The sequence below is a fragment of the Cavia porcellus genome, unplaced genomic scaffold (genome assembly GCF_034190915.1).
Source record: "Cavia porcellus strain 051 isolate PalLab524CR breed Dunkin Hartley unplaced genomic scaffold, mCavPor4.1 scaffold_25, whole genome shotgun sequence".
In the NCBI taxonomy this organism is placed as follows: domain Eukaryota; kingdom Metazoa; phylum Chordata; class Mammalia; order Rodentia; family Caviidae; genus Cavia; species Cavia porcellus.
In genome coordinates, this window is record NW_026947508.1 from 25,704,807 (window position 1) to 25,712,017 (window position 7,211).

General features: G+C 34.5%; 1 protein-coding gene across 9 annotated transcripts in view; it reads right to left on the reverse strand.

The window, feature by feature from the left end:
- The window catches only part of Phc2 (polyhomeotic homolog 2), a 109,813-nt gene that overhangs the window by 97,056 nt on the left and 5,546 nt on the right, over positions 1–7,211 (reverse strand). For 2 of the 9 annotated variants that reach the window (XM_063236012.1, XM_063236007.1), the window contains exon 2: positions 2,889–2,982. The exons of 4 other annotated variants lie outside the window; for them this stretch is intronic. The gene's annotated coding sequence lies outside the window, so the exon portion shown is untranslated. Of the gene's footprint in view, positions 1–2,888; positions 2,983–7,211 lie in introns of those variants that run through there. 3 more of the 9 variants (XM_063236016.1, XM_063236015.1, XM_063236014.1) reach the window with 2 other exon arrangements.

The following is a 7,211-nucleotide window of genomic DNA, read 5'->3' on the forward strand; positions in this document are numbered from 1 at the left end:
GCCAATTTAAATAAATGAAAAAATGGTTAACATCTCTGGCCAGTAGATAAATGCAAATTAAAATACACTGAGATCCCATCTTACTTCAGAAAGAAGGGCTGACAACAGTTGACAACAATGCCTGGGTAGGAGGTGGAAAAGAACCTTCTACATTGTGGTGTAAATGTGAACTAGTATAACCACTATGGAAATTACTATAGCTACGCCTCAGAAGACTAAAAACAAATTCTGTTCAACCCTGCTATTGCTCTTTTAGGTGTTTTTTCTGAAAGAGTTTAAAGACTTGGTACAGTGATACCTGTGCACCCATGTTTTTAGCAATTCGTAATAGTTAAATCATGGAAGTGGTTTATGTGTCCATCAACAGATGAATAGATAAAGAACATGTGATATTTATATACAACAGAGTGCTACTCTGCCATAAAGAATAAAATTCAGTCATTTGTAGTAAAATGGAAGCACCTTGAGATCATAGTATTACATGAAATAAATCAGACAAGCTTAAATACTGCATGGTTTCTCATATATGAGATACCCAAAATATAAATAAAGTACAAAATAAAAGATAGAAAATAGGGAGATAGACCTTTTTTATATGGGAAGGGGAACAAGAGTTGGAGGGAGGAAGGAAGAGAGAGAAGGAGATAGAAAAATAATTAAGATATGTTATGCACATATTCCAACTCCCCAGAAAGAATGCAATTATTGTATCTTGCACACACTCTACTGGTAAAAAAAATTGAAAAATATTCTACAATGTTACCTTCAGGCTATGCATATAAAGTATATATAAAACATAAGTAGATTTCATATATAAAATTGGGCCCTATTCCCAAGATACTTCATTATTTTTATGTAAATATTCAAAAATCTAAAATACTTCTGGTCCCAACAACTTCAGATAAGGAATATTTAACCTGTAGTAGTAAATGTAGGACCTTACACAGAATGGCACAGCTTGGAATCAGTTACAGAAAAATTATTCGATGTCAAATATGAAGATTATTTATGAAAATCATAAGTTTAAAATAGAGTTACAAACAGGGCTACTAAAAGGCCTATCTGAATGATAGGTCAGATATGGTGTTGTGTATATATTTTTTCAATTAACTTGGCCTATGTATAAATAATAACGTGTTGTCTTCACTGCTTTATTATTTTGACTTACTATATGTAAATTATGAGCTTTAAATTATTTTTGTGAAAAAACTATAATTATTCATCAAAATTCTACTGTTATAGCCCATAAATATGAATACAAGATAAATTTCACAACACTGTGTTTGTGGTGTGTTTATACCTGGCTTATGGTGCTATGGAAGGTAATGCTGCTTAGCATTGTAAAAGATAGTATGGTATAGTAAAAAAAAATTGAATGTGCCATTTATGATCACTGGATCTCAGGTTTTCGTTAAATATCTAAGATACACAACTAAAAATGAATTAACAAGGCTGTTAATATTGAGGTACCTGACATATGTAAGATGTTAAATAAAAGAGCCTACTTGTTCTTCCCCCCCCACACACAATGTTAATAGTTGAAGTTGATTTATATACTTGACATAATTTAGCCCACAGCCAAATTGTCTGGGTTTACTTTCTAGTCTCATTACTTACTAGTCGTACGACTTTAGCTAAGTTACCTAATTTTCGTTCTTCAAACTTCCTATCTATAAATGGAAATAATAACAGAACTCCTCTCATACAGTTGTTATAAAGATTAAATGATTAAATACACTTCAAATGCTTATACCGAGGCTGACAGTAAACTCGACATACATGCTTGCTAACATTATTATCCCTGTTACATTAGTTGTTATCTCATAATATTCACTCTCAAAATAAACTAAGCAGTACAAGCGACTATCCTCATTGTATTAGATCTCTGCCTCTGCTGCCATAACAAACTGGTATAAATTTAGTGGCTTACAACAACACAAATTTATTCTCTCACAGCACTGAAAACCAGAAATACAATATTAGTTTTGCTATGCCAAAATCAAAGGTTCACCAGGGCTGCACTTCATCAGGTGGTTCTAGGGAAAAATTTGTGTGTCCTTGATTCTTAAAGATTCTGGGAGCTGCCAGCATTCCTTGCAGCTACATCACTCCGATCTTTGCCTACATGGTTACACTGCTTCCTCCTCATCTGTGTTTCCCTCTGCCTCACTCTTATAAAGACATTTATGATCGATCAACCCAGATATCCAAAACAATCTTCCCATGTCAAGATTCTTAACTTAATGAATACTGCAAACACCCTTTCACTATATGAGGTAATATTTGCAGATAATAGGGATCTTATATACTTGGTGATCATAACTCATCACTGGGACAGATTAATTTAGTGTGGAAATTACAACATAAAACACTTGTTTTTAAATGATATTTAGCTCTATCTACAATTGGCCCATTAATACATAGCAACCATATTCCTAAGCACATTTAATTCACCTGAAAGTAAGTCTCCAAACTCTGAATATACAATCTAAATGAAGTATAACACTATAATAGTAATATGCAAAGTCAAACCTATACAATTATGAGAGTTGCCTCAAACTTTGGGGAGGGAAATCATTCTTAGAAACAGAGTAGATCTTCTAATGAGTAAAATAAAATAACTTTTTAAGATCATTAGGAGAAATCAAGGAACTTGGAAGAAACTAGATTTGATGATGAAAATTATGACTAATGTATCTTAGAATTGTTCTGAGTAAATAAGTTTTCATATAATGCCATAGCTAGATGATTACCATACATAGTTCAATAAATTGTACTCAAAATTATTATGCAATAATAACGGTACCTCTAATACAACTCAGTCTTCTGTTTAAGCAGAAATATTGCCTAATATTTAACTTCTTTATTTTCCAGAGTAGGAGAGTTACCTCTTTGAGGGTTGTGATATTATGAAGGAATGGCATTACACAGAAAAAGTGAAGAAGTCTTCTATTCCTTGATATTCCTTGATGCAGATCCATCCTTGGGGAAATAGGAAAAGAAGAATTAAGAGAGGATATTGTAAGCTAGCAAAAGGAAGGAAGTAGGGCCCAAAGAGTTCAATGTATGACTAGGAGGGTTAACACACAGTACTTTAGGTTTGGGAGAAGCAAGAAGAAAAACTAAGAATTTAAGACTACAGAATGTAGTGCAATGAATTCATTGTCTATAAGAATTTATTAAATGATCATAACTTTGCACTGTGGAGAGATGAAGGCTGAGAAGGAGTTATAACAAAGGCAGTACAACTGAGAAGAATACAGACAAGGCCAACACAAACCAGCTTACTTTTACATCCCTGAACATAAGCACTGGGACAGACAAAACAAGGGAAGCTGAAACCTGAAAATCCAAGGAAGTATGTGTTTAGTGAAATTAAAATACTGCAGCAACTCTAAGACATGGATGATGTGTTGCTTCCCTCAGTATTTCTGGCATACCTAATACCTAGTATGTCATCACCAGTATTAGGTATGTGATTTAACCCCAATCAGGGTTGAATAAAGTCACTCAATAGTAAAAATATTGGCAGTGAGAGGTCAAAGAGGTTCCCTTCTTTAACTGCATGGTTCTGTCTATAGTCTCACTTTCATTCAAACCATCCTCCACTGGCTCTTCCAAAATTGCAAAGCTGGTCATGGTATTCTTCAGGTGCTTTAAACTCCATGGCTGCCCCATACACTGTAAGTCTCTTAGCCTGTCAAACTGAGTCTTTTGTGATCTGATACCCTGCTGCTGTGGCTCTCCTACTCATGCTATGTTGTGATCCTGCAGGGCTGATGAAGTTCCCCACATATGTCCTCTCTCACTCCCAGGTGCCCTATGCTGTGCACACTGCTTCCTGTTTGCCTGAGGAGCCCCTCTGAATCTTTCAGTCATCATGTCAAATATAATTTTCTTCAGAAAAATGTCCTAACATTTCTACCCAGAATTAAGTGATCCCTCCTCTAAGTTTTCAAAACCATTTGTTCATGTACCTATTATAGTACTAATTAAGTCATTAATATTTCCATGTCTTCCTTTTGATATCTCAGATTGGATTCTATTGTTTTAACATCCCCATTCTATGGAATAGGATAAAAAAGTTTTTAAAAACAATGATTGTTGAAGAAATGAATAGATTGTAAAGCCAAAAAACCAAACAAAAAAACAAAAAAGAACTAAAGCTTAAATACTCAGGTGCACCACAACAAGATGCTCAAAGCCAGTGAGAAATTAGTAAGATCACTTATGTAATTAGAAGATTTTGTCATGGTTGACAGCTCTAATACTGCACTCCAACTGTTCTTTCTATCATGATCAGAAACAGGATTTTGGACTGGATATACTACAGGCCTAATTCAAAATGATATTCCCTATCTTATATTACTTCCAACCATTTTTATATTCACTTTGCCTTTGATAAATCTATTTCATTTCTATGTGCATTAAGGTCTTTTGAGAAGTAACTTTTACTACAAAATATTCCAAAAGTTCTTCCCTCTAACTCTATTCTCATTTCTTTCTCTCTTACTTAGTTGAATGGAAAATTACAGAGCCAAACCAAGGCTAAGAATGAATCTGAACTTGCTGAACATTCATGGGGAAGTTATTATATTTCTTATGTCTCAACTTTCTCTTCTTTTGGATAGATTCAACCCCTCTATCTCGAAGGTCATAAAAAAGAATAAAAGGTAAAAATTTCTTGGTATTTATTACATATGTTCAGGTATTAACTCATCTGTTTCTGTAATTATTTGAGGTAGGAGTTACAATTATTTCCACTATGCACAAGAAGCTGGAAGCAGAGAGTAACAGGTGAAAAAGAATGAAGATTACAGTTAAAGGGTGGCAGAGGCAAGGCTGTGCATTTTGGCACAAGTGTCCCTGCTGCAACCTTCCTCCTCTACCTCTTTGCAGAGGAAAAGTGAAAGCTATGCTGTACCAAGCAAAACCCCAGCATGTTAAAGTATAAAAGAGCTTACAATTACATTTCTTTTCAGATAAATGCAATCCTTATTTGTAAGTAGGGGGAAAAAAGAAGACCATGAATGGTAGACTTCAGACATGAAACAGTGTCCTGTGTTTCATTCCAAATATATTTTATAGCCAAGACTCTAAACCACTCATACTTCATAGTTAAAACAAAGAGGATCTCTTGTGATTTTTAGCCAGTGAGTAGATGGATAAGTCCTCTGTTGGTCCTATAACGATAATAAAGATGACACTGTCACTGAATGAACATCCACTGTTGGATATGGCATTTCTCAGGAGTGACAACCAAAGTATAGAAATAGGGCAATTGTGTTAGGTTTTTTCCTATAGAAACAAAATGGTATTTTTTGGGAAAAAGCATTAAATAATTAAGTTTATATCATTCTCTACTCAAAAAAGTAGTTCAGAGAAAAACTTAAGGCACATCCATTAGGTGTAACTCATTATCTTCAAATGGTTATCAACCTCTTATGATTACATTGCCTTTTGAACAGTGAACCATTTAGAGAGTGCTGAATAAATAATTATTGAATAAAGCAATATTGTGTTAGAGATGAACTAATAGAAATTTGGTTTTCAGATGGTTCCTTGAAAAGAATGGGTGCTGTAGGACAGCCATCATTTGTCCTAGGGAAGTCTACTGTCTTAGAGAACTTACTTCTCAGGTCTCTTGAAAAGTGTCCAGTCAAATTTATCTGTACCCTGAGGAAAAGTTGCCCTGGCAACCATATTTACACACTCAACTCCCTCCTCTTCTTTGATTCACTGTGTGATATAAAAATTAACGTGCACTGAATCGCCAAAACTTACAAAGTTGATCAGTCTAACAGACCCTCAAAATTTTAGACTCTGGTCTCTGCCTCAAATCTGCCTTTTAAAGAGCCTGTTCATTTTCTTTAGGAATATCAATATAACAATATTTAGTTCCAGTATTTTAAAACACATTTCTTATGTAGTCTGCATGTTTCTGGTTATAGCTAGGGAAAAGGGTATTCTCCCAAGGGCACCTGGTCAATATTAGTTAAGAAGATAAGAATAAAGAGGTACCTCACTTCTGAGTAAGCAAGTAAACTATGATAAAGCACTGGAAAAGAAGAGTTAAGGACAAAATAAAAAGTCTAGTTTACAAATGATGAGTCAGGGCTAAAGTTCTTAGTGTTCAAAGGTCAGCACTTGGTTAACAGTTATCCAGAATGGATTTTCACTAATTTGTTCACCAAATATTTATTAAGCAGTTATTAGCACTTGATGTTGGAAGTAGAGTAGTGAATAGGCCAGACATAGAACCTGTCTTCATAAAGTTTAAAGTCAAAGTTGAATAGTGAACTAATGTTGACGTTAACAACTACACGACTTCCTCTAAGGGCTAGAACTGGATTTAAGAGGGTTGATACAGGTATTTACAGACTAAGTCAAAGTCAAGATATCTTCCTTAGGTTAGGTAAATCAAGCAGTCTTTGAAATAAACAGTAGTCTTTTAAAAAATATTTTTAGCTTTAATCAGTGATACATAAAATGTATACATGGGGAGATAATGAAGGGTATTTTTTTATCACAGACCACAAGGTTGAGTTTCCTAAAAAATAGAGTGAAAGCCCATAAAGGTAGGAGCTATTCATAAGCTCATTCAATAACTATTTAATGAGCATCTATTATGGTCAAGGAATAGTTTTAGGAATTGAAGTTACGTGTATGAAAGAGACAACATTCCTAGAAATTACAACAATGTGGTTTATGTTATAACAATATGGTAAAGTACAAAGGAAGATCAGACAGGAAGGGTAGTAATTCATAAAAAAAAGCTGGGAAGTGCTTCTGAGAGGTAATGCTTGCATGGAGCCTTACAAAATAAATAAACATTATTTTAAGCTAGTAAATGTTGGGTGACTTGTTATGAAGCAATAGATTACTGTGGTGCCTTATGGAGACTACATGTCACAGCACAAATAGATTGTGGAGAATACCTTGCTGTTTAAATAAACTTTGCTGTGTGACATAAGCTGAAAGTCTCTTAATATTTTTAATCTCACATAGTCTTGGGTTTACTTTGTACATGTTGGAAGTAGAAAACTTAAAAAAAACACTCAGAATGGTAAGGAGATAGGTAACGGGAAGAGGCTGCACACTCAGTCTTGTCTGAGTTCCTCCTGTTCTCAGGGGACTTGGCCAAGGGGACAGTTAGTGCACTATTGCTCAGTATTTGGTTAAATCATTAGCCAGGGAGTCTAGAAATGGGA